The 24,652-nt window shown below is 40.9% G+C and overlaps 1 long non-coding RNA gene across 1 annotated transcript; it reads left to right on the forward strand.

Annotated features, from left to right (window-relative positions):
* The first annotated feature begins 244 nt into the window (after positions 1-244).
* LOC125384267 lies at positions 245-16,577 on the forward strand. Its single transcript, XR_007223151.1, has 2 exons — positions 245-659; positions 16,388-16,577. It is a non-coding gene; the product is annotated as an uncharacterized LOC125384267 (long non-coding RNA).
* The last annotated feature ends 8,075 nt before the right edge of the window (positions 16,578-24,652 follow it).

A 24,652-nucleotide genomic window follows, 5' to 3' on the forward strand; every position in this document is an offset into this window, starting at 1 on the left:
ACTCCTATGACGTCACTTCCGGTGGTAGTACATTAACCTTCCTATCATGTAGATTACCGTATATCACTTAATCCTTCGATCTCTGATTTCAGTGTTGACATTTGCCCTGTTTTACTAACTCAATAGCGCAGTCCAGTAACAAAGTACAACTTACCCTGAGTTCCTGAGGTACTTCTGAAATCTTCACCCCCCCCTTGTATCTGTTTTAAAGGGCGGGCATTAGATTTATAGAGTTCTGCAATGATATGTTAATGGCATAATTATTTGGTCTATAATTAACCTCCGTAGTAGAATCCCCACTGTATAAAAAACAGTATTAGCAATAGATCCGCACCCCCTACTCGGGCTGTGCTGAGACTGGGTCATATGGCTGAGGGTAGCGTAATCCCGGTCGTCTGATCTACGGCTGGCCGTGCGGGAATCACGTGTTCTATAACTGTGTGATAGTGACGTAACATCTCCCTCGCTTCTCCGCCCGTGTAACTGGACTGTGTGGCAGTATGAGATGGCGCATGCTTAGGAATTCCATCCTGATTAGCACGAGCCTTTTGTCAGTTCGTCTATCTTATGGCTAGAGGGTGAATGGTGTGTATTACTGAGCATACTGCGATGCAATGTCCGTGATTCACGATCAGCCCTATGGTGTACGTGGTAGGGAGGTAATCTATCTCTTTTTTGTTCTGTGTCCTCATAATAATCAGATACAGCGTAGGCTTGCATTGTCTGCTGTATGAGGAAGTACTGCCATATTCAGCCTTATATCTCACTTAATCTCGTGCTTATCAATCCCCGTTTGGTCATGTCGGGTTTGTGCAATCAATTCTTTTAGAGTTTATTCCTGAGCCCTTGATTGCGTGCGCTTTTATCAATTATTACAACATTGAGTTGGTTAAATTCTCCGAATCCCTTTAGTTAAAAACCTGTGAGGTACATCTGCTCCTCAACTTTATTGGGAGATCCTTAGGTCTCTTGAATCTCGTGATCGACCCCTGTTGGCCAAGCCCGGGTTGTGCGACAGATTCTTTTGGATATGAGATTTCCGGAGACATTGATTGCATGCGCTTTTATCAATCTGATCGACCCCTGTATGGCCAAGCCGGGGTTGTACGACAGATTCTTTAAGATATGAGATTTTCTGAGACATTGATTGCATGCGCTTTTATCAATCTGATCGACCCCTGTATGGCCAAGCCGGGTCATAGATTGCATGCGTGCGTCATTCATAACAGACATTGAATTCTTTCCGTGAACTCATTTAAGTTAAAGGGGGAACGCGGCAGAGGGTGAAAATCGTTAGTTTCTGTCCAAACTCGATGATCGACCGTACCAGACGTTGCCGGATGCAAGTTAGAGGCACTTTCTGTTTGACCGGTAAAATGCATCTGCTCCTCAACATTATTGGGAGAGTGGGATGAGCGACGGGGTCTCTTCTCCTCATAAGGTGAGACGGCGCCCTCGCGCGACACTCGCTTGTAACCCACGTGATTAATATGGCCACCAAGAGCTTAATCACTTGTTTTTACTTGATGCGCTAGTAATCTTTGTAATCAGGATTGTTGATACATGCCTTGTAGAGCTTGTCAATTTTCTCCTTTGACAGAGGCTCGCAATAGCTGCACCTTGACTTTTGTGTGCAGTTGCTTGCATGATAGACATCTAGGGTGAGGGTCATCAGGTATCTGGTGTTGCCCACAGCCTGAACAGACGGGTGTCTGTCCTTGAGATGAAGATCTCATCCCACAAAACGTTTCTAACTAATTACTTACTAGAACTTCCGATCTTCTTATACCCCCGTTCTCTGCTTGTAGACTGCTCACTGCTTGTAGCCTATGAAGCTTGAGAAGATCTAATGTGCTTTGTAAGTGTGGAACTCAATCACGTGTACGGATGTGCAACAAAATATTTTCCTTGTTGTCATCTGGACACACAGGAAAGAAGTGGATAGATTCCCGCCTTGCGCATGCGCAGTGGCGCCTCTGGCAAGGGATAGGGTTTCCCTCACAACTATGGATATGTTGGCAGTGTAGTGGACGTCTGTTGAAAATTTATAAAAAAATTATAGTGTGGTTCTCAGCATAAACAGGAATTTATGGCACTGATGTGATAGAGGTGAGGTATTCACAAGAATTATTGAGTTTTCACTTATTCAAACCAAGCAGAATGAGCAATGATATGCATTTCGGCCATTAAAATAAGTGTACATTCATTTAATTATGAGGGATGGACACAGTACGCATGTATGTCTGATGCTCAGCAGGTAAAACGTAAATACAATATTATAATATCCGATCATCCATGTGAGTGCAAGTAACTGTTTATAGAATAGGGCAGGTATCTTTGGTAGTGAATACTTGATCTTTCTCTTACCACTGAATGAGTGGAATAGAATATCACACAACTTTCAGGAATAAAGGAAAAGTAATCCTAAATTATGTGAAATCAGCAATCCTCAGATATTGTTGTATGACCTGACTTTAGTCCAGCCACACAGAAAATAGTCTTACGTGTCCTTATAACAAACAATACCTTATAAATGTTCCACCATGATCGAGATCGGTGACGTAGCCTTGACCATTGAAGTTTGGGGAGGTAGCACCCTTGATGTGAACCCATACTCCTGTATTGGAATATGTAGATGAACATTGTAGTTTCATATTACAACAAAGTTGGGAACAAGGTTAGAATAGATCCCAAGCACTCTATTGGTTGTCATACGAGGTGGTCAAACCGGTGACTTAGCTGACATTGCCTTCAGTCTGTAGTTTCCTGGCTTGGTCTAGAGTATTTACAGGTCGGCATGATATAAATGCATATTGCTTACGGTTTAAGCTCAGCTTGTAATAAATTAGATTAATACTTCCTGTTTGTGTTATGCCATTTACGGTTCGGTTTCTAGTTATAGCAGCAACAAGAACGCATTACAGCCATGAAGAGAACTTTCAATCAGTTCTGCGAAGAACCGTTTTAAGAACAGTTTGAAATAGATTTGAAATGATCTGAATGTATAACCTATGGCTTTTCGCAAACTGATAGTCGTCAATGTTAATACTCGGATCAATGGCTATTGAGTTAACTTTGTCAAATCGTCACATTATTTAAAAAGTAGACGCGAATATCAGACGTCCAGATATCACATTTCCAAATAATATAAATACATTCAGGTGTATGGGGTATGAAGATGTTTTACAAATCAAAATATTTCTTTAGGTAATAAACTGCGGAGCAAACGAGACGCCACCAAATAAATAACGGTCGTCAGGTTTCTACAAATTTGCCAAACAGCACGAAAACAGTTGGGGACTAATAGCTGAAATGTAACTTACCTATGCCCTGGGAACATGTGCACGTGCTTCACGTGATTTACGAGATAAGTGAATTTAAACACTAAAAAATGCAAAATGTGTACAAGTTATTCGTATGAAATTCTTGTATAAAACATGAGCAGGATTGTACTCTCTCAGCACATGAAACGGTTGAAAACAACGAACATGTTTCGACTAACCTCGGAGCGAGGGAGAGAGCCATCGGTATGTTGCAAATGGGAGCGACACAGGAGCACCTTGCCAAGATCATTGGCTGCTTCAATTGCACCATCCCCAGAGTTGTCACACGTCACAGGCAAACTGGCAGTACTGGAGACAGGCCGAATAGTGGGAGATCCAAGGTCACGACCACACAGGAAGACCAGTATTTACGGATGCTTCACCTGAGTTCCAGATTCCTAACTGTGACGTCATCATCCGCAAACGGCCTTGGACATCCAGTCAGCAGAAGGACCGTTGCTAGAACTCTATAGACGACTCCGCCTGTATGGACTTTATGCCTATCGACCTTTTAAGGGCATGATGTTAACGTTTCTACATAGTCTTCACAGACTGAGATGGTCCAGGATTGAACAGCAGTGGCAGCAGAGAAATTGGCGAAGAGTGCTCTTCAGCGACGAGAGTAGGTGGAAGGTGGATGGGCGGGTTCGAATCTACCGACGACTGGGTTGTAACGGACGTCAGGTTGTTGTGTCCAAGAAGAGGAACCTTATGGAGGTGGAAGTGTTATGGTCTGGGGTGGCATCTGCGGGGACCAGACGACAAATCTGGTCATCATGGACAGAAATATCACTGCACGTCGTTACAGTGATGAGGTTTTGCGGCCTGTGGTACTGCCTTTCCTGCAACGCAACCCACGGACGTTGTTTCAGCAGGGCAACGCCACCCCTCACACAGCTTGAGTCACTAACAACTTTCTGAACGCAAACAACGTGACCGTATTACAGTGGCTAGCCAGATCACCGGACCTGTCGCCCATAGAACACCTCTGGGACCAATTTGGACGCAGGATTCGGAAACGCCAACAGCCGCCAACGAGGGATGCCTTGGCAATTGCCCTGCAGGAAGAATGGCGTAGGATCCCTAATCAGGATGTCAGGAGACTCGTGTAATCAGTTCGACGTCGCGTTAGGGCCTGCATCGTTGCTGGAGGGTGTCACATCCGATACTGAGCCATGTGTGTAGCACGGGACTTTAAAATGGATCGACGTCGATTCTGGGGGTGTGATCGAATACTGGACAGTGACCCAGCATGATAAACGTGTCTGCAGAACTATAAGTACATGTTTTTTTATTTTGTCATTTTCAAATCCCGTTTTTTAATAATTGCTTTTTTATAATAAAACATCAACATCAAATTTTGCGTCTGTTTTGTTTCAGACAAGAAAATTGTTTGGTGGCGTTTCTTTTGCCCGTTAGTTTAAACTCGTCATAGGGGATAAAACAGAATAATATATTACAGAAGCAGAGAGAATGATACCCTATCCTACTTCATTCCTAAATGAGATATCCCCCAATTTCTTATAGATGTTATCTTTGAGGAGTGAGTGAGTGTTCGGTATGGTCTTACGCCGCTTTTTTGCAATATTTCAGCAATTTCACGGTGGGGGACACCATAAATAGGCTTCACAGATTGTATCCATGTGAGAAATTATGTGGGGAATTATGTGGGGCTTTGAAAACATCTCAACACCCATTTGCGTTTTCTAAAATATCTTTTATCATTAGGAAAGTGTACTCCGAAGCTCATGTTATTTACGGAACTTGGAAGGCTCCATCCATCAAACATCGCTAAAATGAGAATAATATGTTTTTTGGTAAAATGACTCTCCGGGAAATCATCGAAATTATCCTTTCTTGTATGCAAGTGATTATTTAATGATGACCTATTTGGAAAATGTAAACATAAATGGATCATATATATCAAACTTTTAACAACTCGGTCTTAGCTACAGCTGGTTTTCACAAAGTTTAAAAAACCCTACGTATCTAAAACATTTAGTCCATTAAATATGAAATGACATTAACCTACAGTGTTAGACAAGTGCATGAGATAAGTCTTCAAAATGCACACTGTTCAGTATCATGAAACATGATTGTCTAAATTTTGAATATCATTTAAATGTACTGCAGGAAAACGCTTGGCGAGTCTTACTTAAGTTTAGAACTTGTAACCTAAATCTACCTATTGAAACTAGGAGATGGAGAAAAATCACTAATACCGAAAGGAAATGTCCACTTTGTAAACTATCTGACATAGGTGATGAAATCCCCATTATTTGTTAAGTTAAATGACTGACAGTACATTGACATTGATGTGGAAGTAAATATTATTATATTCACAATGATTGATGGTCAGTTAGGAGAAAAACCTACTGTGTTTTCAATGCATAGCTAGGTTACCTGTAGATTTAACCCCGCTAAGTTGAATTTGAAACCGAACGCGTAGCATGACCATGACAGGTTTAAGTTGGAACTCTGTGAGGTGCAACGTTTGGTTGGGTGAGCAGGACACTTCATATGTGAATAGATGGGTTCACTTTCCCATAGGGGTGGAAGGCTCCTTATAATAGTTTCTTAAAACAATAACAGAAGACAAATATATATATTTGCCGATAAACTTGCCTTTTAGGCGGCGTGTCCTTCACGTCTGTCAGTTAAGACAATGCTATCTTCGTCACCCCATTCATTTGCAGGATCGAGATGGACATCAGCAAAACTTCCTATATCAAAAGTTCAAATTGGCCTTCGATGATGCAACTATACTCACCCAAAAAGGTAGCGGATATTCGAAAATAACCAATGGTTATAGAAACACAAAGGGGCATCGAGTGATGACAATGAATAGAAAAGAACAAGGAAGGACTAGGTGTAATAGCATGGCAATCAATAGGACACATATGTCGTGTATTGTAAGGCTGCAAAAATAAAAAAACATTAGATGGTTGAGATGACTTGATCAGTAATGGGTCACCACAGCGCTTCTGTCAACCTCAGCTGACATAACTGCCAACTCCGACTTGTCCGGTCTTTACCCCTGCCAATATTCCAAATCCGGATTTGATCCGGTAAAAACATAAACTGTCACTCACACCTATAAATGTTCGTGAACGAACTTTTGACGCTCTGTCCTTGTCAGACACTGATTCCAGTAAACAGAATTTATGAATGGGTCTGATGAACGTTGATACTTCCACAGTTCTCATATTTTTCTTCCTGGAAATGTCATCTAACTTGAGAACAATATCTCCAAAAGAGATATTAGGTCTGGGTGTCTGCCACTTTTGTCGCAGTTGTATGGTGAGAAGATACTCCCGCACCCACCTTTTCCAGAATATATCCGATAAATATTGCACATATCTCCAGCGTCGACCATACAGATCCTGTTTCTGAAAGTTCCCCGGTGGCATGGGATGACTTGAATGGAGAAGCAACAGATGGTTAAGGGTGAGTGGCTCTTCATCTTTGATGCTGTCTGAAACAATCGTGAGTGGTCTGCTGTTAACTATGGCCTCAACCTCGCACTACAGGGTGTAAGGCCTTCGTCCTGCAGCCCTTGTTCATGAATCAACATTTTCCGCACTGTCCTTATTTGGCGCTTCCAAACGCCACCCATGTGTGAAGCTTGATCTCATTTTGCAACATGTAATTGTGTATTTTGGGTAGATTCCATAACTATATTGACTCCCTTAGTTCTCTCTTTGCTCCCTTGAAGTTTGTAACATTGTCTGACCTTATCAAATCCGGCTTGCCTCTAGGAGCTTCAAATCTCCTCAGTGCATTTATGAACGAATCTGTGTCTAGTGAGTCGAGTTTCTCAATGTGAAATGCTCTGGTAGTTAGACATATGAACAAACATCCATAGCATTTTACGATAGTCCTACACCTTTTTCACTTGAAACAGTCCAAAGCAGTCCACTCCAACATTGCTATAGGAGGCTGACCTAGTCTGACCCCATCAGCAGACAGGTGAGCCATTTACACCAAACACAAAGTCTCAAAACTTGCTTGACAACCGTACGTCCACTGATGGGCCAAATGGTTTGCCTTAGATGAGACAAAACATCTTCTCTACCCGAATGGACGGATGTTTCATGATAGTGGTGAGCTATAAATTTGGATACATGGCCCTTTGGTACAATCATGGGATTTTTTTTACTGTTGGGAGACTTGTGCGTTGGCCAGACGCCCAACAACACACATGACGACTCTGTGATTCACATGAGGTTCCAGTTTGTAGAATGAACTGGTCTTCCAAAAATATTCACCATCACCAAGATTCCTTTGGAAAATGGTATCTTTGAACATATTTGACAACTTCAATTTCAAAAGCTCGTCTACAGTCAGTGGAGTTTGGAACATATTCGGAACAGGATTTTGTCCTTTGATTCCTTTAAATAAGCAGCATTTCAACCTTAGTATCCAGGCCATTGCCCTCTTGAACCTATACCATGATGAAAATCTCTTAAGAAGTCTTGAAGTGGCTCATTCAGAAGGAACGTGCACTAAGTACAGCTTTGCCTTCTTTTTCTCCAGGTCCTTCTCTGATACCTGCAAAACTTCTGGTACGCATACTACTCTCACCTTGCCCGATGAAATCTGGTCCATTGGTCGACTATTTCACTGAGAGAATCTTATCTGCATCTAGGCCTCGTGATGCATAATCTGCTGGATTTAAACTAGATCCAGTATACCTCCAGTTGTCAGGTGATGATCCTTCATGTATTACACTAACTCTGTTTATAACAAATGTCTGGTAGCGCTGTGATTCATTCTTGATGTAGTGCAATACAATTAGCTGTCTGACCAAAATATGGACCTGGTGTTACTGAATTCACGAAGCATTTGTTCCAATTTGATTGATATCACAGCAGCCGACAATTCAAGTCATGGTATGTTGATTTGTTTAATGAGTGTTAATCGTGATTTATCCATTAAAATGGTGCAATGAATCCTGCCATCACTGTTCACAATTCTTAGATATCACACAGCACCATAACCAACCACTGACTCATCTGAGAAATGATGAAGTTCACAATTCATAATCACACCAAAGTCAGGAGGCGTCACACACCTTGGAGGTGTAAATTGCTCAATAAAAGGTAGTTTCTGAAGCCATGTGGACCATCGATCAGCATTAACCTGCTCTAATGCAGCATCCAAGTCTTTCTTCAATCTACATTCCTTCTGGAATATTTGTTTTGCCTGTAAAACAACTGGGCACACAAAGCCAAATGGAACATATATAGAGCTGATTATGCTTATCAATCCTCTTCTGGTGACTGGCCTATCTTTGGGTTTGATTTTAGAGCCAAGTTCATTTGATTCAGTGTTCCACTTTACACCAAGTGCTACTGAGGAAGAACATCGCTCTTAAGATCAATATCTTTGATTTCCTTCGCCCTGTCGTGAACAGGAATGGCATCCAAAACAACCCTACTATTACTTATCCATTTGGTTAATCTGAATCCTCCTTTCTTTAACAGCTCACACAATTCTGTCACCAAGTGGATCGCCTGCTGTTCAGTAGCTACAGACTTGAGGCAATCATCAACATAAAAAATGTCCAAAACAGTCTCAACTATCCTTTAATCAAATTGTTTTGCATTATCTTCAGCAGTGCGTCTACCTGTGTAATTAGCACAGCTTGGGCTCCAAACCCCACCAAACAGATGTACAGTCATTCTGTAGATATCTGGTGGTCTCTGTAGGTCACCATCAGGCCACCATCGAAATCTGAGTGCATCACGATGTTTCTCTGTAACTTTCACCTGATGAACATCGCCTCTATATCTCCCATGATAGCTATTTGCTCTGGTCTAAATCTCAGTAGGACACCAATTAACTTGTTTGTCAGATCTGGTCCTTAAAGGACTTCTGTATTCAAACTTATTTTGCAGCACAGTCTAACACTATCCTGTGTTCTCAGGCTTCTATCACTAATCATTGCATGGTGTGGAATATACCAAATGGGTCCATTACTGGCATTGACTTCAATCTGAGGTACCTTTTCAGCATACTCCTTGTCAAAAAGTTACTGAATTCCATCCCTGTATCTTCTGTACAATTTTGCATCCTTTGCCATTTTCCTATCAAGGAATTCAAGTCGTGCCACTGCATGGTACTCATGCCATTCTGCTGCATTCTGCTCTTGTTGCTCTCGCAGTGTGGGCACGGGCGTTATCATCCTGAAACTCGTGGTTGCAGGGGCGTGCCAAATGAGGTATGGCGTGTGGTCTCAAGACTTGATCAATGTACCGAGCTGCTGTGACACCATTGCCTCTCCCAGGACCGATGTTCTGGAAGACCACAGGGCCGACCCTCTGTGCAAGACCAATTCCATCCTACGCCATGATGCTCGGATCACTCCACGAGTCTCTATCAACAACACAAGTATCCGAATAACATTACCCACAGCGTCACCAGATTCTCTCTCTGCCATCTGCTATTGAGATACAGTAACGGCTCTCGTCTGAGAAGATGACTCTTCTCCTCTGCTGGTGGCGCCAATGCTGGTGCTGTGTTGCCCACTGAAGACGGCGCCGGTGATGACGTGGTGTCAGAATGGGTCCTCGGTGTGGCCTGTGACAGTGGAGGTGTCTGCTAGTCAATCGTCGACGCACGGTGTGCGGACTAATGTGTCATTGGTGTGTCCCCATGGTCTGTCGAGCAGTTTTCGCAGCAGTAACATATCGATGCCGTTGCACAATCTGACGATCCTGACGTCGGGCGGTGATCCTTAGTCTTCCAGTATGTGGTCGGTCATCTGTAGTGTTGGTGGTCTGGTACTGTTGCTTGAGCCTGTAAATGGTCCTTACGTGGACTTGAAATGCATTGCCTACTTGAGGGGCAGTTTGTCCACTTTGCAATCGTCCAAGGGCTTGGTGTCCCTGATTTCTTGTCAATCTTGGCATGTGCTAGCAATCCAATAACGAATGAATGTTATCCAATCTGGGTGGATTTTTATAGGATCGTTTTGTTGATGAATTTTCATCATGGCGCTTGGACCACCTCTCGGTACCAAAGTGCAATAGTTTTGAGTGTTTTTTTACTGCATCCGTTGTGACCAGACATGCTACGCTTGGAACAATTATAGGAGACATGGTAAGCTGAGAAGCAGTTAAAGCACAATCTATTTTTGGTCACGAAATCTATTCACCTCTCTGAAGTTTGTACTTGTCACAGGTAAATATGGCATGGTCACCATTGCAGTATTTACAAGGAGGTAATGTTCTAACAGTTTGACTATTGTATGTCACTGGACTTGACACTTTGTCCCTTTTGTTCAGTCCCAGTTCCGAACACTGGGTCATTGGCTTCCGCTGCGACGGTATCGATGAACTCTGTCAGTTTAGACATCCAGTTATCTTCAATCTGTGTACTGTCTCCTTTCTCCATCGATCTTGTAGATGTGGTGGTTACTTCCCCACTATTTTTCTCATTCTGACCTGGTTGTCCACTTCACTAAGTCTACCCATGGCAAATAAAGTAACCACACAACTTTGCCTGAAACACCACCTCTCAACTCTGCACCTGATGGATTTAGCAAACGCTTCTGATTTTGCCACCTGTCACTTTTGACAAAATGGACCTCTTCCTGAGTTCTATGTTTTATTCTACCAGATGCTGATTTGATAACAGGATTTTCATGATCACTTGAATTGTATACTTCCTCTTCAGCTATAATGGCTGCAATATCTGTTTCAATCTGCAATGTCTCCTGCAACTGATCTCATTCCATTTGCTTAAATTATATTTCTTGATTTTTTGTTAAAGCCTTAGCTCTAACCATCAATGCTGCTTTCTTAGCCACAAGTCTGGCCTTACTACTGGTCGAGGATGCATGCGAAGTCTTTCACGCCCTGGTAACCTGACTCACTGAATCCCCTGGTTGCATTTCTTCTAGTAGCTTAGACTTATTATCACGCCAAAGCATATTATCTGAGCATAACTGTTCAAACCGGTCCTTCACTCTTAAAAAGTATGTTTCAAGTTCATCACATTCACTCTGGTGGAGCTCTACTGTATCAGCCTCTGTCTACTTCTGCTATGTCTGACCGTGCCTTCTCCTTTTGCAGTCCACAGTTATGGAACTCTTTGCCTTTAAATCTGAGAAACTCTGCTTCTAAGGAAACGTTTAAGTCTCTCCTAAAAACCCACTTCTTCACTTCAGCTTTTCAATAGATCTCCTGATCGTTGGCATATGTACATAGACATTACATTTTAACTTTGTCACAGTGCCAGTGAGCAACTGTCGATGGATATCAGGCGCTTTACAAATCAATTATTATTATTATTATTATTATTATTATTATTATCACATTCACTCCTATTTTCTGAAACAAATGACTTAGACTCTTGAGTTTTGACTTTTAGTCTATCGAGAGATACCTATAATTTGTCAAGTTCTTCATTTTCAGCATAACTGTCTGTATGTCTGGTTGATATTAGCATATTTAATGCACTTTCAACCCTCCTGAATGCAGATAATATGCCTGCCCTCTCCCTTGTGAGCTGAATTAACTTTTCCTGCTTGAAAACATCCATATTTTCATCTGTCATATTGATTTATTCTTCATCAAATGTCAAAGAACACTTCTGCCTCCCACAAAGGAAATTTTCTTGAACTAATATTGTTGTAAGGTTGACAAAAGGGGGTTTATCTTCCACTCGTTTATTCTGTTGTCCTAGGTGTTACACTTGAACACATATCATCCTGTGCGTTGTGCTTTGAAACATTGAAACGGTTCAAGCTGAATACAAAATAAAGCAACCTTAAGATAGTTAACAAATGTTATATTTAGGATAACACTTTCTTAGTAAAGTACAGATTCTCGTACTTTTTTGGGTTGAGTCACGTCCGGTATTCGAACCCACCTAATCGCCAGCACACAAAGTCAGTGATCTAACCCACTCAGCCACCGAAGCTTCCACAAAAATGAAAGTCCGACAACTGGTAGTCTTGATCAGGTACTTTGAGTACCCCTTTGACAAGTGTAAATTGGCACAGCTAGCCGAAAGCTTTGACTACATAATGTCATTTAGAAAGTGGTCAAATGTAACAAATGTTATATTTGGGATCACACTTTCTTAGTGGCTGTGGATGGCTGATAATTAACATTTCGTTTTTCCAGAAACCTTTTCCAATGTCTGCACATCACATACTGAGACACATTGAACATTTTAGCTACCTCTCGCTGTGTTCTACCAGTACGAAGTATGCCAATAGTCCTCAGGCTTTCATCACGCTTTGGACAATGCGTTCCCAATCCAAACACAACTACTGCATTAAAAAGGAATTATAGTCATTACCTGTTACCCTGGGTAATGAAAATCACTGACGACTCAAAACGATCTGAGGACCTTTAACTGAAGTAGCAGTTATTTTTCAGAGCGGATCTGTCTTCTGACGATTGATCATAACATTTATATGCCATGATCCCCTACCTGTTTTGCAGAGTATATTTAATTCTTATTTGGCAGACACATCTGAAAAAGTGTTGACAGCTCAGCAACCAGAGACTTCACTTGTCCCATACTTGTATATACATGTAGCTGCACGTGTCTTGACCCTTGAAATTAATTTGAGTCATCGATATTCGAGTCCATATGTTTTACTCGCCAGAGCCCTTTTTGCAAACACTTTTTATCATAATAGTTAATCCAACTGTAATTATAACTCTGGTATAAGTTACTTTACTTACTGATAGAGTTTCAATTCCACCATTGTCATACACAAGCCTTAGAGATTTCTCGAACTTCTGATGCCGCTGATGGCACTGTCCGTTACCGAAGTTGTAACCAAAGGCGACCCAGGACTGATTGACAAAGTAGATTAACCTTTTTCTCAAAAGACAATAAAATGGCCATGAGAGGACCATAAGCGGTTGTCCTGAAATGACACGTGTGATCATGAACTCAAGTAATAAGGCCTGATTGAATCAGATATTATACATATTACTTGAACATTTCAGGTAATTATTAATTATACGTTTTAACAGTACATATATATTACATGTTAAAATAGAAGGAGACCCACTTTTTACATTAAATAGGAACACATTAGGAATTCAAATTCAGCTGACCTCACTGATAGCTATTTATATTTTCATGGTCTGACCTCTATTCGGGTACCAAGCCCAACACATAACACCAGCTGACTATCAGCTTATCTGCAAGATGTACTTGCTATAATGAATATATAGCCTCGGTATTAAACCAGTCCAGAAAATGAGTCAGAACAATCACACAAATTCACTGCTTAGTGTCTTACATGAACAGAAATAACTTCCAAATATTGTTGAGAAAATTGGTAAAAACTGAGTGTCTAAGGCTTGTGCATGACAATGGTGGAAACTCCATCAGTAAGTGAAGTAACCTATACCAGATTTGTATTTATGATTGGATTAGCATGGACTCGAATACCTGACAACGATATTCAAACTAATTTTAACGGTCAAGACACGTGTAGATACCTGTATATTCCAGTATGGGGAAAAAGTGTAGTCATTGGTTGCTGACACTTTTTTCAAATGTCTGCAAAATAATCAGATTTAAATATACTCTGCAAAACAGGTTGGGGATTATGAAATATAAATGTTATGATCAGTCAAATCATTCTGTGTCATTAGTGTTATTGATTTTCATTATTCACAGTAACAGGTGAGGTCACTATTGTTGCTTTAATGCAGTGTTTGTGATTGGATTGGGAATGCGTCGCTCGCAACGTGATGAACGCCTAAGGGTTATTGGCATGCTTCATACAGGTAGAACACAGCGAAATGAAGCCAAAATGTTTAATGTGTCTGGGACTTTGGAAAAAATTTCTGTGGACACAAAATGTTACTGATCGCCCGCACAGGTCGCCCTTGGCCAGTACCGATTAATCAGAAACCAGGCTTCATGAAATCATGTCGACGCAGCCAATGAAATCGCTGATCATTTGCGCGGTATCTCCGGATTTCCAGATGCGTCCAGCTGAACGTCATGCGAACGCCATCATCAGGCAGCAAGACAGATTTGAAGGTGGGTCTGTAATGATTTTGGGCGGGATCACTATAACTGCCAGAACGCCACAGCATATTGCCCATGGAAGGGGTCACTGGACGGGACTACAGATACAACCTACTGGCGCCTTATAGGTAGCCATGCTGGCTCACATTTTGTCTTTCAAGACGGTAACACTCATACCCACAGTGCACGCATCGTCAATGACTACCTCCTGCAGCAAAAGGTCACCTGCACCATTAGCCGAATTAGACTAGGTGCTATATGATGAGTGACAAGACATCCTCAAATTGTCTTTTGGTGTTTGGCCAATGGTGAGGGCATGACACATTATTGATCAAGTCATCTCAACCTTCTAATGTTTTAATTCACACCCCTGTCGTCTTTCTTATATGTTTGCAGCCTTACAATACACGACATATATGTCCTATTGATTGCCATGCTATTACACCTAGTCCTTCCTTGTTCTTATCCATTCATTATCATCACTCGATACCGCTTTGTATTTCTATAACCCATTGGTTATTTTCGAATATCCGCTACCTTTTTGGGACAGTATAGTAACATCACCGAAGGCCAATTTGTCAAAAATGAAAGCACGTGTCATCTAAAGTTTCACGAGAGAACTATACGTTAAATGCTGGACGTCATTGATAACTTCTATGAGGAATTTGCGGATAGAACATTTAGGCATGAATAAGGCAAGGGCACCATTCTTTGTATTTCTGTTAGCATCTTTTGTTTGAACAGTATATACCCTATTGAAATAATATGCCTTCCAATATATCCCTTCATACACTATACACCTGAATGTATTCAAATTATTTGGATATGTGACTTCTGGGTCACGATACTCGCTTCTACTTTTTTCATCATGTGTTAGGGCTTATTGGATTATACGTCTGATAGATTTTTCCTCACACAATTTACTTTAAACTGTTGTTTTTTAAAAGGCTCTTCACAGAAAAGATTAGCTGGCATGTGTTTTCAGAAAAAATACAAAATACAAACCGGCAGAATTAATCTCTTTATTACAAGCTAAGCTAAGTAATTAGACTTTCTTGTTCCGAATAAGAAGTGGAGTGATAATAATGTTCAGCTAGAAAAATAGAAGTCAGGATCTTAAGTTTGGGTTTTAACGTCGCGTTCAAGAATTGCGACGTGCATGTGCGTGCGGACGTGCGTGTGTGTGTGTGTGTGTGTGTGTGTGTGTGTGTGCAAACCGATAAAGATTATTAGAGTATCTTTTAGGGACCTACTTGCAAATGTAAAAGAAATTGTCCAACTAACATAAAAACAGCAAAATTACTGATATCCAGTTCTGTAGATGACTGCGCTACTTTGATTAGATTCTTCGTTGTTTTATGCTGCATTGACCAATATTTCAAGTACATAATGTCGGTATATAAATATCTAGACATGACCTGGAAACTACTGACTGAAAGCAACCTCAGCAAACACAGCAGTGTAACCACCTGTTCCAGTTGGCCACCTCGTATGACAACCAATAGAGTGCTTGGGATGTATTCTAACCTAGGTCCCAACGTTTTTGTTTTAATCTGGAACTACGATGTTCGTCTACATATTTTAATACAGGAGTGTAGGTCCCCAAATCTAAGGCATTGTTATGAGGGCATGTAAGACTTTCTGTCAAGACTAATATCAGTTCATACGATAACAACTGAGGAATGCTGATTTGAGGTAATTAAGTGTTTACTTTTACTTAATTCGCGAATGCTCCATCAGATCTTCTTCCATTCTTTTTGTGGCTTATGTAACAGAAATATCAATTATTCACTACCAATAATACCTGCTCTATCCTATGAATACAATGTAGTTAACTTGCACTCACAAGGATGATCGGATATTATCCTGTAGTATTGTACTACGTTAATCCTGCTTAACATCAGACATACATGCATAATGTGCACTCTTGACTAATATTTACGTTTCTGCTTGGTTTCTGAATGGTTTGAATAAATGATCCATGTGCTCAAACATCGCAAAGAAGACGCAAATAATTAATATTTCTAAGGAAACGTTTCATTGTCTTTCAGTGACATACTGATGTCCGGTACCTGACCACCCGATTCTGTTAGCCGCCTCTTACGACAAGCATAGACGCGTTTTACGGCAAGCATGGGTTGCTGAAGACCTATTCTACCCCGATCTTCACGAGTCTTTTGATTTTGGACATGCAACTAAATAAAAGCAAAAACCCTTTTCCATTATTATAAAGCTCAAAAACAGAGTCCGTTGTTTTATTCCAACAATGTCATAAGCATGTGTTTTTAAATCACTGTCAATCAGTAATGGTTGACCTAACATTTCAAAACTCTGTTAAATGTCTTCAGTTTATCATGCGTTGTATCTACTTCTACTGAGTATTGGCAGCAATTCGTGTTACAAATTCATCAACTGGCAAGTATATGTCATGAGGTCAGCTGATGCTGGTGCTATGGTAACGGCTGGCTCGTGGAACCAAAGCATGGACTCTGATATTTGGTTATCACAATTTGTATGGTGATCATTGTCTTCTTACCTAGGCTGGAGGACACCAAAGGGTACATTTATTGAAAACTATTAGTCGTAACGAAATGTAATTGTACACGCGGTGTAGTGTTTTCTATACAAATATGTTTTTTGGACAGATTTAACTGCTGCACGGTACTCGAAATCGTCTTGGCTTCTAGGTTTTGGTTTCACTGTATTTGCACCCTTGCTTATTACCCAATTTGCCTTTTTGAGGTACCAGGAGCGGTCGGGTAGCCTAGTGGTTAAAGTGTTCCATCACCCCAAAGGGCCGGGTTTGATATCCGACATGGGTACAAAGTGTGAATCCGATTTCTGGTGTTCCCCCGCTTGATATTGCTGGAAAGCGGCGTAAATCTATACTCACTCACTCACTCACTTTTGGGGTATCACTTAATGTCGAATGATTGCCTCGCTTTTGTGTACCTCATACAGCTGCTGAACAAAAGTTTGTGTAATTCACATTTGAAAGAAGTGACATGTTATCATTCTTCCAATATTTTCTGTTTAACACATTTTGAATGCGTATGCCTTTGTCAGTAGTATTGTATGTAGCTTTTCGACGGCACTTCGCCGGCACTTTACACAAAGCTACCATTCGAAGAGCAAGTTGCAAGAATGTCCCCCGTAGCGCGGATTACTCGACGACTATAACGTCGCCGCCCATCTGATTACCCGTTAGTTATAAAATATAATAATAAACGACAACGAGATTAATTTCAGAATTTTAATACAAACGAACAAGTACGAACGAGCGTATACACGGGCGGTTTACAAAATCTCACGACGCACAGCACGCACGAATGTGTGTGTTGCGGGGGAGCACAAAACAAAACCGTTCCATCATTTAGCTGAATAATAAAGCAGATCATTCGCTCTATCGACGGCAGTGTCATCAATTGTCATTTGCACAGAGTTGAATCGTTGTACCTTGGGTTCTTTACTCATCCAAGAGTCATAACGTTCCCCTACCCGAACGTTGAAGAACGCCTCTATACAGATGAGAAGTAGAAGGCAGTTCTACCCTCTAGTTTCTTCTGGTTTACCGCCAAATCACCAGTATTCAAATAATAGTATATGAAGGAGTCAATCTCAACATCTCCTCTTGACACAACAGATTCCCCAGGGAGAGATCCAAACTATTTTTATAGCCGTGTCGTGGTTATTTTCGTGCCCGCAAGTTTCGAATTGGTATCTGTGAAACATGCGCTTGACTCCAAGCGCATCCATCCTGCAACAAAACAGGACAACCCATTCGTTGATGATTGGAAATTTTCCGTTTCAAAGTAACCATTCTCTTCAAAAGTAGTTGAATAATATAGTTTTGATGAGAATCCCAAGTTGCACAAGGGTTCTCAGCCACACTTTCGAACAAATTCAGCGTCTCACCTCTGTAAACGCACGATTCGTACAACGAAGCGGGTTCGTCCAAAAATAAAAACTGGATGGTCTTGAATTTGTAAACACTCTTCAGCTGACTGTCAACGATGTCACGGCATCGACGAATGGCGCTTGTCTTTCCAACACCCGGTAGACCTTCTAATGCGGTGTTGCCATTTCACAACTGTACGCGTCAGTTGTTGAGATACGTAGCCAATGTGAATCATAGCATAAATCGCTGGACCTACAGTAACTCATGTATGGATGACTCATGGTGTTGATGAGTTTCGAATGAAGATTTCTATAACACTCAAAACATCACACACCTCTCGCTCCCTTTTTATATACTGAACCGCAAAAGAAACGTTACCATGGATCGATATATGAGAAACCTTTTTTGCCCAAACACTGTAAACATACTTTGAGACATATTAAAAAGATGAAACTTGGCAAAACTGATCATCAAGGTTGAATTTAAAATGTCAAATGTTCTTAAAGTGAAACACAACACCTGTCTCTGAGAAAATGGCATCACAAGTCAGTAACTCGTGTGTCCGCCATGTGCATTGATGACTGCCGTGCAACGTCGATACATGGAATGGATGAGGGGTTTGATGAAGGCCATATATGCACTTGAGCCCACACTCTGAGGAATGAATGACGTAGTTCAGCTGAAGAAGTCGACCTTTGTCGGACGTCATACAGGCGTCTTTGACTTTCGTCCCGCAGGTGCCCAATGGGACTTTGGGCAGGTGACTTAGGGCAGGCCATTGCATGGTTCTGATGCCATTCTGCTAGAGGAAGTCTCTTGTTGCTCTCGCAGTGTGGGCACGGGCGTTATCATCCTGAAACTCGTGGTTGCGGCGACGTGCCAAATGAGGTATGGCGTGTGGTCTCAAGACTTGATCAATGTACCGAGCTGCTGTAACACCATTATCTCTCTCTGGGCCGATGTTCTGGGCGACCACAGGGCCGACCCTCTGTGCAAGACCAATTCCATCCCACACCATGATGCTCGGATCACTCCACGAGTCTCTCAACAACACCAGCATCCGAATAACGTTCCCCATGGCGTCGCCACATTCTATCTGCCATCTGCTGTTGAGATACAGTAACGGCTCTCGTCTGAGAAGAGGACACTTCTCCCCTGCTGGTGGCGCCAATGTTGGTGCTGTGTTGCCCACTGAAGACGGTCCTGGCGATGACGTGGTGTCAGAATGAGTCCTCGGTGTGGCCTGTGACAGTGGGGTCGGTTTGTCCAGCTTACAATCGTCCAAGGGCTTTGTGTCGCTGATTTCTTGTCAATCTTGGCATGTGGTAGCAATTCAATAACGAATGAATGTTATCCGATCTGGGTAGATTTTTATAGGGCAAGAAATGGGGGAACGCATGTTCATTTCAATTTTTACGGAACACGTGCATCGGGTTACCATGGCTGTTGCCGTAATGCGTTTGGGCGATCGGCTTTATTGTCATCTCCTTTGTTTTATTTTATCATCAAATTTCATTTTTCTGGAAAAGGTAATGTTAAATTTTAGAAACTTTGACAAAAGATTACCCAGATATTTAAATGACAACTTTTCATGCAATGTTACACGGGGTGACGTTTCTTTTGCGGTTCAGTATATATTATGCACGCGAACGCCTATACAAACAACACGACTTTAGTCACATCCGTCATCTTTCTTTGATGGAGATAGTTCAGTCGTGTAAACTAGAAAACACACACAAACACACAAGGAGAGACGAGTAGACGGTTAACCATCGACATCGTTTGCTCAAAACAAATCAAGCTCAGTGCATACTTCCCAAACATGTGCTTCAGTTAAATCAGACACTATCGAATTAAACGCTTTACTTCTTAGAGATTCTCGTCTTGTTACCAGTTCGTCGCTAGTTTCCAAATGTTTAACCTCAAGAGGCCATTGGAGTTAATACCAACTTTCAAATATTTGATTCAATCGTATTACCATACATGTTGGTATCAGATTAGTATTATCTGACTGAATTCTATACAATCGACGCAACATCTCACCTGAACCAGCAAAAACGTCAATAAACTCCTCTCTGATTTGAAATCGCGTTGAGGCTCTTCATATACCCCGCAAATCATTTCTGTGGGTTTGCGAAGTAATTTGGACTCTTCATACATATTTTTGGAATAATCATTTCATTATCATCAATCACAAATTTTCTTTTCTCGACAATACACTTGGTATGAATTCTGTTTAAAATGGTCCTCAATCTAACTACAGCTGGTATAGAAAGATTCAATATCTCATTTGTATCTTCGTTTTTACGTGTAATCATCATTCGGAATTACTCGAACAAAGCATCGTACAACAAATTTAGGACGATACCACTCGAAATATTCAGCTCCAAGATATTGCAAGATAAATGTCCGATATTTCTCCGTTGGATTGACGAATCGCAATTGTTCTCTATCAATTCGACGAATGAACAACAATAACAAGAAATTAATACTTCTTATGTACCACTACACGATATTTCCTTCCGTCTCTTTGTTTTCTTCCTCATTCTTAATACCCGGAGGATGGATAATGTACTAATCCTTGAAAGGGGATAGGTGGTCGCTTAAGTCAACAGGCTTTAATAATGCGCGTTTATTGAGCCTTCACCGGGTATTAGCTTCACAACATAATATACATTGTATGGTGATATATGAATAAATAAATATAATATAATGACATCAATGTAGTTTGTTTCATGTTATGGAAATGCTTATTACCTGAAAACGCATAACAGTACTGCGCTATACAACGGTCCCTTTTAAACAAACCGCACAATCAAGTGATGAATCATCTGGTAACACGATGCTGTGCTTACTGATTATAAGCAAATGTTTTCTATTTTATTGTAACTGGAGTTAGCATCATTTTTCAACGGTTGTGTACATTTCCCATCGCTCTGAACTTCTCGTTTGCAGTAAAAGTAAGAGAGACCCCATCGTTCTTGTTGATATGTGTATAACTGTATTCCGATGTTAATAGCTGATTTAGACTTCCGATCACCTAAAACACCTTTAAAAGTATCCACTATAGTGGTTACAGCTTTTGTAATTTAAACCCTTACAGCTCATTTTTACTTTTGAATCATTTTGTTTGAATTCGTACGTTTTCGAGTTCAGTGAAATCATCTCACTAACCTGACTTTCTAATTTAAAGTACGCTTGTCTCTATTTATGTTTAAAGGGCAGCATGTTCTTGGCATGAAATGATAACTGGGATCGATATCTGTTTGAATGCAAAAACCAGCCAACATTTGATTGCACTCATCTTTCATATTATGTTTTATAACATCAACAAGAGACTCTCCGGAAGTTGCGATGTAAAGACTATTAGTATCAATTTGTAAACATTCAAAATCTCTCCTATCAACAAACATATCTATAAAATCGAAGTAAAATTCTAACATTCGCAATTTCGCGTATTGTAAAATGTTTCTCAGCAAGTAGAATTTCATATTCCTCCGTTTCTTATTCAGATACAGATACAAAGTTTGGGTTATTCACTTTCAATCGAGCTTTTTCAAACCCATGTAGATAGATACATGATTGTTGATTTTCCTGATCTTGTATAAGTGAGCCATAAGCACTATTTCCTAGTAACTTAAAACAATCAGCAATCATGTGTAGATCAGAATCATTGTCACCCGCTCGCCAAGCTTCCGTAACTTTATTTACAAAAATCCCAAAACATTTCAAGCGACCGAATTCGATTGTTGTACTGTTCGTGTTAAATGTTAGTTTTGAAATTCTATCTAACATGGCTTCAGAGGGATCTCCTGCTTTTCCAATAGTTTCGCTGTTGTTAACATTGTCTACACCAGGTTTCCATTTAGCTATGTATTTTTCGATTTCTTTTAAGATGTGTTCATATTTCAACAACATCAAAATCACAACGTGTTCAGCTATCGTTTTCATCGTCTTCCAACAAATCACCAGTTACAGCATCTACAAAACACATGTGTGAAGTGAAACCTGGTACATTACTACATATACTAACGGATATAGGTTGATGTCGATGCGTCCATTTAACTTGATTCGTTGGGTCCCCTTTTGTTTCACTCAGCATAGCTTCCATGTCCAACATCATAAAGTAATCATTAAAAAACATAACTCAAGAGGAATGAGTATTCCGATGTCCTCGGTAATCCCTTCAAATATCGTTATCTTTCGTGAAAAATAACCACTGGGATAGATTTAGTCCTCCGATTACAATCAACGCGCTCGTATCTTTTCATGCGCCACTAAGTTGAAAAGCATTTGCTCACAACTTCTACATTTATATTTTCGCATGAAGAGTTTCATGTTTTTTATATAAGATAAATGATTTTTAAAAGAATTTACGTTCATGGCTCTGTTTTTTTATTCAAACATAACAGATACATAGGATAAACAGATTCAGATGCTTTGTCAGCGACGAATACATTAACTTTCACGTTAAACACTTCTTCAAATTTAGGTACATCCTCAGGCACGCGAATTCCATTAAAGGTTTTAAAATCTGTTCCTTTTTACTTCCGCCATTTAGAGAACAATTGTAAGGTTTTTCTCTCTATTCATCTATCATCGAGTTGTTTTGAGTTACGAGAAGAATGGAATTTGTGATGATAAGCTAAACAACGAAACATACACAGGTTATCTTTCTTTAACGGGAATGTGATTAAACCTCTAGTTAGTTTCAAACATTTAAGAAACTCTACCTCCTTTTTTCCAAGAATGATAGATGTTTTATATATATATATATATACAGTTTCGGGTCAATACCCAAAATGTCAGTCAATACCTGGTGTGACCACCATTAGCATTGATCACTGCCACACAACTCCTGTACATTGAGTGGATCAGACGATTTGTGAAGGCCCTAGGGATCCTCCTGTGCACATCCAGAGCAGCTGTGCGTAGTTCATCGGCAGTTGTAGGGACTGGGCGCACATTGTACAGACGCCTTTGAACCTCATCCCACAAGTGTACGATGGGGTTCAGATCAGGGCTGAGGGCTGGGCACGCTAGAACACGGATGTTGTGTTGTTGCAGAAAGTCCATGGTAGCTCTGGCAACATGGGGACGAGCGTTGTCCGGCAGGAAAATGTGTTGTTGATGTTGTGCAAAAAATGGAACAACTAGGGGTCTGATCACTTGGTCGATATACCGCTGAGCAGTGACGCCGTGTCCCCGACCTTGACCCACATTCAGAAAGCACATGGGTCCAAGTCTCGCATTAAGTCCAATCCCTGCCCATATCATGACGCTAGGTCCACCCCATGGATCCCTTTCCACAACGTTTCTGTCAGCGAAACGATCACCTCGACGCCGCCAAATTCTGACTCTTCCGTCTGCATGGGAGACACAAAAGCGACTTTCATCAGAGAAGATGACACGCCTCCACTCACGATGACGCCAATTGCGATGACCCTGTGCCCACTGAAGTCGTGCTTGTCGATGCCGTGGTTGGAGAACAGGAAGACGTGCTGGTCGGCGACATCTGAGGTTGTTGGAACGGAGACGTCGGATCACAGTGTCCCGGCTAATGTGTCGATTATGTGTTCCTATGGTCTGTCGAGCACTTTCACTTGCAGTTAGGAACGGATGTCGCTGGTGTTGACGGGTAATCTGCCGATCTTGTCGAGGTGTGGTGACCCTAGGACGACCGCTCCGAGGAAGGTCATCTGTGGTCTGTGTAGCATTGTATCGATGCAGGAGATTGTGGTTATGTCAACGTTGAAATGACCTTCAACATCTTGGACAGACTCTCCAGCTTCCAAACGTCCGATAGCCTGGTTTCTCTGAATTTGAGTTAGGCGTGGCATTGTTGACCAAGGAGTGGTAGGTCCAAGAATCGGCCACAGTTTTATACCCACTACAGTTCGTGACAGTTCGTGAATTTTCGATTTCGCGAGAAATTGGTGCATGATACCCACATATTCATTGAAATGGTGCGTTTTGGCGATTCGTTTTTTATGTTGCGTTTTTACTTCCAAAATAAATGCAACCCAAAATATTGATAACACCATCAGGCTTCACTACATGCTAAAACTCGTATCAGTTCATGGCTCCGTGTTTGTTACCTATTTGCTTAAAACCACTTGCGTTTCTTTTGCGTGTGAGTATATATATATATATATATTGTATATGTAATATTTGTTAACATGACAATTCGCCATTTGGTGTTAGGTCTTTGTGTTAGGTCTTTGTGTTAGGTCTATTATCTTCCATATAAGAACGTTTTATTTTGTTTAAAACCCTTTTGTAAGTTTTTCTATCGTAAACCTTTTAAGGGATTGGGAAAAGGGTGTTATTGCTGTAGGGTATAAAATATCTTTATTCAGCTGTAACTATGTTTTGTAGTATCATACCTAAAGAAAATAATATTTTAAATGATGAAGGT

Source organism: Haliotis rufescens, unplaced genomic scaffold (genome assembly GCF_023055435.1).
Source record: "Haliotis rufescens isolate VD_foot unplaced genomic scaffold, xgHalRufe1.0.p SCAF_3, whole genome shotgun sequence".
Taxonomy (NCBI): Eukaryota; Metazoa; Mollusca; class Gastropoda; order Lepetellida; family Haliotidae; genus Haliotis; species Haliotis rufescens.